Source organism: Euprymna scolopes, chromosome 1 (assembly GCF_053919585.1).
Source record: "Euprymna scolopes isolate OS-2025 chromosome 1, ASM5391958v1, whole genome shotgun sequence".
NCBI classification, from domain to species: Eukaryota; Metazoa; Mollusca; class Cephalopoda; order Sepiida; family Sepiolidae; genus Euprymna; species Euprymna scolopes.
The window spans coordinates 15,863,416-15,874,049 of record NC_136482.1 but is presented as its reverse complement, the minus strand read 5'-3'; the positions used below and the strand labels follow the sequence as shown (position 1 = coordinate 15,874,049).

General features: G+C 33.6%; 1 pseudogene; it reads right to left on the bottom strand.

Annotated features, from left to right (window-relative positions):
• Positions 1–9,260: 9,260 nt before the first annotated feature.
• On the bottom strand, positions 9,261–9,377 carry LOC145285023 (5S ribosomal RNA; annotated as a pseudogene).
• Between the last annotated feature and the right edge of the window lie 1,257 nt (positions 9,378–10,634).

Genomic DNA, 10,634 nt, shown 5'->3' with positions numbered 1-10,634 from the left:
CTAAAAATACTAAAACCTGGTTAATCTTAACACGGTTTTGTTAATTTCCGTAACTTCAGTATATTGCCCATCATACAAAAATGAACGGCTTACAAAGTAACTTTGGAGCAATTATTAAAACTGCAAATTGAACAACATCACCAACAATTATTTCTACAACAGAAACACTGAGATGAAAGACAATTTGCACGTTATAAGCGTTCAAATGAAAGACACCAAGACCGAATAATGAGGCTAGAGGGCCAGCAATACACAAATCAACAGCAGATGAAAAGAGTTGTTTGCTTACGTCATAGAAATAATACGCCCATCGATAATTATACATTTTCACTGTGACTAAATATGGAATGCGATTGACAATTTCTGCTAAGGACTTGAAGAAGGTAAAACATTCGAGGCTTATGAAGTATGAAGATCTTTTTAGTATCAACTGCAAACAGTGGTCGGACCAGAAAAAAGGTTCGTTTAATATTACGGAAAGTAGAAACGGCTGAGTATAACAAGTTTACGGATTTTATTTTACCACGTAAAACGAAGGAATTATCTTTCGCCGAGCCAGTGGAACTTCTTACAGAATTATTTAGCCCGAATGTCTCTTTATTCCATAAGTGTTAGTCATGTTTGAATTTACAGAAGAATGACGAATATGATTTCGCAACATACGCAACCATGGTAAATAAACATTGCGACGAATTCAAACTTGCAGACCTCAGTGCAGACAATTTGAAATGTTTAGTATTTGCGCAAAGATTGACTTCTGGTCGAGATGCAGAATTAAGAGGCGTGTAATAATAAAATGAAAAAAAATGAATTAAACCTTACCCTACAAAAGTTAAGGGAAAACTGCCAGAAAATGAGAATTATAAGAAAGACTCGATGGATATCGGAGCTGGAGTGGCGCAGATAAAAAATTAGACAGCCTATTTAAAAACACGTATAAAAAACACAAGTTAGGGGAAAAGGGCACACATATCGACACATAGCTAAAAAAAATTGGAGAAAGAAAAATCCAATCTTCAGGTAATCGATGAGTTTATTTGCATTTGGTTAAGGAATGTTCATATTTATAAGGAAAATGTGTTATATTTAAAAGAAAAAAACACAAATGTACGAATGGAAATTGCGGCAGGGACTTAGGAGTTTATTTAACATTAGTTTGAAGGAAATATTCGTATCAATAAACTTGGTACAACTTTTATGTTAAATTTAATTTTTTTTTCATTACTAATTCCTCAAATGGTTCTATTTACATTTTAAGTCGTGTGAAATCTAAGCCCAATCCAGAAATTCCATCAAGCCACAAAGAAGCCAAGATTCCTGAATCTGCAGGCATTGAAAAACATGGGGGAAAGTGTTATTTTAAAAACAGATCCATCTGCTACACAAGCGTTCCAGCGCTGACGTATATGTGAGCGACATCGAACTAACGAGATATCTCGGGAGCCACAAAACGACTGCAAAATTAGTCATTTTTACAAGTGATGAAAGAACATTATCGCCATCTCTTGCACCAGCTATTTACGTGAATAACTATCTAAAGTTTAAAACATTTACAATAAAAAAATCTTTTAGGGAACCAGGAGGATTCGAACTTGGACCTTCCACACCATAAGTCGACGGCCTTATATATCTCATAACAACCTTCGTGAGAAGTGCAAGAAAATCAGGCGGCATTAAGTGGAATAAAGATATTTTATCATTCTCTATCCATATATTTTCGCACTTTTCTTAAAAGAATTACTAATATTATTTGCTAGGTTTTGTTAGTCCACCGTTGTTCTATTTGAATTAACGATGTAGACGGAATAACGCCCGACATTAACTGCTAAATTTCCCAACGTAAAGGAAGGCGAAAAAAGCTGGGGGGGGGTCCATTAACGAACTCACAATCTGTTTATCTGATTCGTTGTATAGAAATAAACGACTAGCTGTTTGTTTTTTGTTTTTGCATACGAAATCCTCTCGAACCAGTCATTTGTGCGCGAATGTTATTTTTTTATTTTCATTTACTTAATTTCGTATTTTTTTTTTTTTGTATTTTTTGTCTTTTCAAAGTTTTTGTCTCCAAACATTTTCCTATTCATTTCCTGAAAGTGTTTCTGTTGTACACCGAACTCTTTCCTTCTTAGAATTCGGCATTTCCGACTCAGTCATATAGTATTCCTTACCTGTTGCGTTTTTTTTTTTATATATATATATATATATATATATATATATATATATATATATTAATGAATGCGCATGCGTTTAGAAATATACGTTTAGATTAATGGATAAGTATGCAATTTGTTCTCTATTTTCTATTCTTGTATAATACATCGATAGCTATATATGTGGATGTGATGGTGTGTATTATGAACACACACACACACACACACGTATATGTGTGTATGCATACATTAACGTGTAATATTGTTGATATTATGTTCCAGTATTTATTTCCATTCCATTACTGCGCCATTTAAGTGTATTGTAATACCTTGTTCTCTTATTTTTTTCATTTTTTTCCACAAATCGATTTTGCTTCTTGATCCAAAACAGTTAAACCTTTAATTAAACGCTAAAGGTAATCATACGAATTACTTTGTCCCGAACTTGTGCTCCTCTACATGGTTCGATCAACATGGACAAAACTACATGGAGTAGTCCGAAAGAAAAAGTAATTGACGGTTTCCAAAGCGAATGTGAAATCTATACTCAACAAGAAAAAAGAAATATAAGATGGCAGAATAACAAAAAAATAAATTAACGGGCGTGAAAATGCTTCGCGAATAAAGGAAATGATCGGTGTTACCGTAATAAATGATGCATCTGTATCTTGGCGATTTGAATATTAGAAATTTACATTTGGAATCGACTCAATTTTCTCTCCTGTTTCTTAAATTACGTGAAAATCTAATCCGCCCGAGTAAAAAGGCATTAACAAACACGATATTTGTATTTGATATTTGAAACAATTTTATTTGCTCTGAAATGAATTATATATTCATATATACATTTTGTTATTGCCATTGTTTGAAAAAAGAACATTCTGTAACTTTGTCATTATCACTTGGGATTGCTATTTAATCAGTGGTCGTGGTAAGTACACAAGAGTCTAAGGTTCGAATCGTATCGTTTCCATAGCAATTCCTTTGTCTTTTCAATCTCATTTCAATATCTGATCATAGAAAGAATAATAAAAACAACAGAATTGAGCCGATCAAAATCATACCACGCTGACTCCTAATACGAGGGGCATTCCAAAATTAAATATTCATTTTTTTATTCCGCCCGAATGGATCAGAGGGGATTTCTTATGTCTTCTTGACCTGAAAGTTTCATCTCCATGCTGCACATGTTGACGATGTGAGATCTAAGACAGCAACTCCTGTCATGGATTGGCGTCAGAAGCAAATATGTCATTGAATTCCCGGCAAAAGTGCACTAAGAATGATAGTGACTACGTAGAAAAAATTCTGGAGCATAAAAGGTCGCTAGTTTAAATCGTAATACTTCCGTCTTTGTAGCGCTTCAACTTTTTGAGTTAAGAAACAGAAGTCTTTAAACTTGAAACGACCATCGTAATTTTATTTCATCTCTAACTATATATATATGTATTTATATATTATTTTCGTGTTAGTTGCTTGCTGATTAGTTTTCTCGTGCATTTTGTATGATGCAATTTTTGTTGTGAAGTAAGCCATGAAAACAAATGTGAAAAAAATCGTGTGTAGTAGATGACGTCATTGTTTTGTTTTTTTTAATTTTCTTATTTTGTTTAAGCTCGGAATGCTGCAGCTTACGAGATGCCAAACATTCACCCGGTGTCTCATACGTTTCAACAGATCTTTGTGGCGATTCTAATCGTCCATTTGATTTCAATGATTTGTGTCAAGTAGTTTTTGAAATTCTTTCTCCCCGAGTCCGGTTTCTCCTTTAATTACATGACTGATGCATATCCTCCTAAGATCACATTTATGTCGTCCATGAGAACGCTTATTTCTACTAAGTTTGCCCCTTTCTCCGTCTTGTTCTATGTGAGGTTTATTAGCTCCATTTTCTAGATAAGAAAATGTAGAAATTGCATAGTCATATTGGAATTTTTCATAACTTATTTCCAACATTTCTTTCATGTTTATATACATAAGATATAAAATTAAAGATAACTGTGCACAGTGAATGACGTCACAAACTTATTATAATCCACGGAGCGTTAGAACGTTAAAAAGATTATTTATGCCATGTTAGCTAAGCAAGAAGACTGCATATGTTTCTGTGTCATAAGACACGATTCTGATAATTTCCTGAGTGTAAAGAATTTGCCCACCGTAGTCCTACATATCTCTTAATATCTTTCAGTTAACGACAATTTAGCAAAGTTTATCTTACATAGCACCGAATAAAAAAGATTGAAGAGAGAATCGCTCCACTATAATCAGGAGAATCTATATAATTATAAAACTCAAATGACCTTGTGACGAGTGTTGTAACCCAACATCCGGTTTACGACTTCCGGTTGCGCATGTGTACATAAACATAAACTCATTACAGCGTGAACAAATAAACACAAATCGCTACTTTTGCAGCATTTGACATGCGTACTGAAATATTAGCGTTATTATTTTGAAATTATTATTTAATATGGGAAGGGGGAGGATGTTTTGCAACTATTCTGTATTACACGTATACTGTGGCAATTTTCTTATAAATAAATCAACTTTGACCCGTTGACAACGTATTGTTTTACTGTGTACGTTTTCAGCGTCCCTGTTGTTTTTTTTTTGTCGCGTTTAAATTATCTAAATAATTGTTCATACTTTCTGCATTTTTTTTACATCGTTCATTTCCGTATTACGTTTAAGTTATTTCAACGCAATTTTCTTACAAATAAATCCACTTTAACCTTTAACAACCATAAGAGCATTTTACAACATTACGTATTGTTTTACTGTTTACGTTTTCAGCGTCTCAATTGTTTGTTTTTTCGCGTTTAAATTAAACGATATATCAAAATTTGAATAGTGCACATTTACCTATAAGTTTGGCAAACCACTTATAATTCAATGGCTGTAAGTTTTTTTTTTAAATAAACAATTATAAACAGAACGACTCATAGAAATCTATCTATATTCTTTTTTTAATTTTAATATACTTTCATAGAAATGTTTCTGTTATGCCACAAAAAACTATTTTCTTTACGTCACAAGTGTCACGCTCATACATTAATTCCATAGTTAATATAACATACTGACCCAACGGGTCACCGGTAATCTAGTATTATAATAACAGCCCAAGATCAAGGCTTGATGTCCAACGCTTCTAAAAAGATTGGTGGTCTCAGCAATGGCAGCAAGTACAGGTTCTGCTACACAGAAGTAGAAAGTGCGCGCAATGGGTAGCGAAACAATGAAGTGTATAAATATGTCTACTGTATCATCACACATCGAAGCAAGCAGTAAGTCCCGTGAAAAAGTAGCAGAAAGAAGTTGGAAATACGTCATATACTACTATGAAAATGCAATTGCTACAGTTACGTGCCTAAGAAACCTGACATAATGATATAGAACAGCGGGAAAAAATGGGGGAAACCGGATCCCTGCCCAAAATAACAAAGAAACACTAAATTAACCCTTGCCTAAAAAAACGCGTGTTGATTAGCTAAGATAAATGTGTGTGAGAATAACAAAGAATCTGATTATCTGACTACTGTACTACGAGAATATATGAAAACACGAAGCAACATCGATTCCACGCAATAGTCTAACGAATCCTCACTATGATGAAATGCGGAAAATTCTTTGTAACATATTTATCATATAAATTTTGAAAACTTACTATCTGGCCCTAATTAGGTATCAAGCACTAGCAAAGAAAATATTGAAAATATTTGCATAAAATTTCATGTAGATATACAAAATACACACACACACACACACACACACACACACATATATATATATATATATATATATATATATACAATGTTCTTGCAATTAGCTTCCAGACCTTTTCGTACAGGCATGTATAAATGATGTAAACACTTGGAAATTCAGTATGTTATTGACATAAATTTTATAAGATGACTGGCCAAGTCTTCATTCCGGATTCAAATGAACATCTACTGCAGAAATTGGAATACACTCTACTAAAGCCTGATTGTCACAGCTAGTGGATTTCAAAAATGTAACTTGGTCGTGAGGGCACTTTAGAAGAAGGATATGCAATAAAAATTTTGATTGAAACTTAGGAAAAATGCCAAAACTAATGATTTTGGAGCATCTTGCATGAATTGAGCATCAGTTCTTTAGTGGCATAAGAGATTCAAGGAAGGTATGTGTGTTGGTGGAGTAAGAAAGTCAGAACTCCAAAGTTGATTGGCCAAATAAAGAATTGCATGGATAAGGACCGTTGTGTGTCTATAGAGACAATAAGTACAGCTTGATATCAGTGAAGGATTTGTAACAAATAATTATTCGTGTGAAATTGAAGATACGAAAGTTTTGCGCAACTGTACTCGTCCACAACTCCATCCCTGTCACAGACTTTGTACCAGATGGGTAACAAGACAGTTCCTCGCCCTTCCTCTAGTCCAGACCTTGCTCTCTGTATCTTTTGGGTTATTCCCTAAGCTCTAGGAAAACGTTAGAGGTTATCGTTATGAGACAATTAGGGTGATGAAAGAGGCTGTGACCAAGGGTAATGATACGTTCAGACAAGATAATTTCCATGGAGCCTTTCAACAATACAACAATGGCATTGCAGTCGGAGGAGATTACTTCGACGGGGACTAGACTTTCATGCGTGTACTATCAATTAAAGTACCTACACGAAAAATAGCTGGAAAATTATCAAAGCCACCTTATATATATATATATATATATATATATATATATATATATATATATATATAACTTGATCTATTATTTATAATATCCATAAAAAAGATCCACCTCACTAACGTTGGATATTACAATGACCGAAACGTTGTTAGCATAACACTCAGAATAAAAACAGTTTTTGCATAATATATATTTATAATATATATCATGTAAATGCTTACAGTGTCTCGGATCGTTAACAATTACATTGTTGTGAGGAACAGAGAAACTTTCTTTGTAATGCATTGACTCAGTACAATACTTCTCAAGGCAGAATCAAAATGAGCAAACCTATCGTTTCAAATCGTTCTCGTTTCGCGCTGTGTTTAAGGTGATTATTCCTGCAAGTAAGGGTGAGCGAAGGCTTCCTTCGAGCGCCGATGGTCGAACCTGGGATGCAGGGCAGGCCGACTTGTTTCTCGAGATAAGGAACATCAATCGATTCTTTTAATGATTCATGGAATCAAATTAGTTGATATTGTTAGAGAAGCAAACACACAACTAAATAAAAAAGATAATACAGCCGTAAACGAAAGAAAATTTAAAAAAGCACGTGTAGTTGGAAGTTTGTAGAAATACCGAAATGATTTGTCTATAACAGAGGAATTTAATGATACTTTAGTGGATACTCCATCGTGAGTTTCGTGTGGAGATTTCAAATCCAAAATTCCTCAATGACCAATAAGCCCTCCTCTCTCTTTTTTTTCTCTTTGTTAGAAGAAATACTGGTTTTCACCAAAATACGGAATCCATAATAGCAACACATAAAAAACAACAAAATATACTCGGTGTTGTCTTTTTTGTATATATTGTAAACGAGGAGAATTAAATTTTTGCAAACATTTTTAAAGTAAATATTTTTGTTTTAATCATTAGGGATCACGTTAGTGGGATCAACGCATAGAGTAAATGTGGTATTTTTGTATGAATGGTCGACGTTGTATAAGTTCAAAAGTAATTAGTAATCAGCATGACCACCGACATCCTTTTTCAAAAATGATTTGGGTTTCATGCCTAATGTAAAACATGCACTTTATGATCATATTTATTGTAAAACCATTGTATATATTCTTGTCTAAATAAAATAGACTGCTTTACGTAATATGTGTTTTTTAATACTTTTAGATGAGGATTGATAATCCTTCTTCTCCTGAGTGTTTTTTCACAGGGTTTGTGTCGATGCAACCTCTAACTTTCTCCAGGTGTATCTTGCTGAACTCGGGAATCATTCTATCGAATTCGAGATTCTGCCAGAAATTCTATACGGAAACCTTTATTTTATACATCCGTGACAAGGTTGAAGTTCTAATTAATTCGCAATTGTATTTTAATAACGAACCGCGCTGAAGATTGAAACTTAAACCTCAAGAAGACTGCAACTTACAACTGAATTCATCAAGTACTTTATTTCCGTACGCCATGGATCTTTGTGAATAGTTCTATTATAGATGTAGGTCGACTTAAACCTATTTTTGACATGAACAATTGTATTACTTATGACTATACGTCATTTTACTACACTTTACTTGCTCCTCAGCCTCTCTGTTATTCGGTCGTCATATATGCTTAAAAACAGGACCGAATTCCCTATGTATAGATGCCGGTAAATAGATGGAAAGATAGATTAAAATGGGTAAATGAAATTAATACCCATGAGATAATTTACAAAGGCGTAAAAAATCAAGGAAATAAGCTATTAGAATAGTGTACGCTCGTTTCAGAGATGATATCAAGCTGATTCAAATGCAGTCCACTAATCGCGGCACAGGGGAGAGAAAGTTCATGCCAAATAGACGATCAATTAGCAATCAAGAGGATTATGATTCGATATGGAATCGATGACGTACTAGCAGAGAAAATGAACAATTAATAATTTATGGTTTCACTCTAAGTTAATTATAGGCTAAGAATCAGGAATTGCAGTAACAATCATTTAGCTCTCTCTCTCTCTCTCTCTTTCTCTCCCACTCTTTTTCTCTTTCCCCCCTCTCTCTTACTCTTACCCCTCTCTCTCTCTCTCTCTCTCTCTCTCTCTATATATATATATATATATATATATATATATATATATATAATGCATATCTGAAGTATTCCAGATGAATTTATATAATGTATCCTACTTCATAAGGTTCGGATTATAATTATTTATCCTTTGTTTTTTCACATGTTCTTGCTTCAACTCATTATTTCTCTCTCTCTATCTATCTATCTATATATATATATAAGTCTTCCTACAGTCTTGACAGACTATGGATACCCACTGTAAGGGTGCCTGCGCGTGAAATTTGTGTGGCAAGAGTTGCGCAATTACCAACCACGCCTCTCCTGAGTCAACATTGTTGCATACGAGTGGCAAGTTGAGGTACAACGACTGGAAACAATGCCGAGGTAAGTGGAGAGCACATACAGCGCCTAGAATTCCCAAATGGTCACCCATCTGGTATTAGCCAGGCTCAATGTTGCTTAACTTCGGTGATCTGACGAGAACCGGTGTGTCAACGTGATTATGCCGTATATATATATATATATATATATATATATATATATATATATATATATATATATATATATGTATGTATGTATATGACTATATATGTATGTGTATGTATGTATATATATGTATGTATATGTATGTATATGTATGTATATATATGTATGTATATATATGTATATGTATGTATATATATGTATGTATATGTATATATGTATGTATGTATGCATATATGTATGTATGCATATATATATATATATATGTATGCATATATATATGTATGTATATGTATGTATATATATGTATATATATATTTATGTATATATATGTACATATATATGTATGTATATATATATATATATATATATAAACAATAAAAATACATGTACACTCAATATTTAGTAATTGAGCCCTTTCTCTCAATGACAGCTACACATATTCGACTACGAGAACGAATCAGTTCCTGGAAATCCTCGATACTAATTTTAAACCATTCTTCTTGAAGCTTCACCCAGAAATCCTCCGTATTAATTGGATTTCATTGCATAACTTCATAACTTTCACTCCCAAGGTCTTCCGAAGATTGTCTATTGGATATAAGTCAGGATATTGTTATGGCCAATCTATAATTCGAAATCTTGCTCGCTAAGGAAACTCATTACCACCTTTGCCTTGTGACATAGGCATTATCTTGCATAAAAGTAGCCCTATCAAACCTGGATTCTGTATCATTGGCACAACATGATCTTGCACAATGTTTTTATAGATCTGCGCGTTTACACAAGTTTGTAACCGGACAAAAGGCGTTGTACCTTGGCTAGAAAACAAATACCGTGACGCTTCCGAACCCCAAACTTGACAGTTTTCATAGTACACGTTGCACTTTCACCAATACGTCTCTTTACATTGTTTTTTACCATCATTTCCAAATAAATAGAACTTGCTTTCATCACTGAAAAATACTTTTGCTCAATTTTTATATGTCCAAATTACATACCTGTTTGCAAACTCTAATCTCTTCTTATTCTTCGAGCTAACAAGGGGTTTCTTCCTTGGGGTTCGATTAAACAGTCTTATTTCTAAAGTCGTCTAGAAACAGTCTGTCTTTACACATAAATACACGAGGTACTATTCATAAACCTTTTAATTTCTGTGCAAGACTAAAAACGGTACTTTAATGACATACGCTGTATTATTGTATCTTCCAGTTTTGCGGGCTCTGCCAGTTTTAAAAGCACTAACTATTTTGCCAGTATCATTATAGGATTTAATAGCCCTGCCTA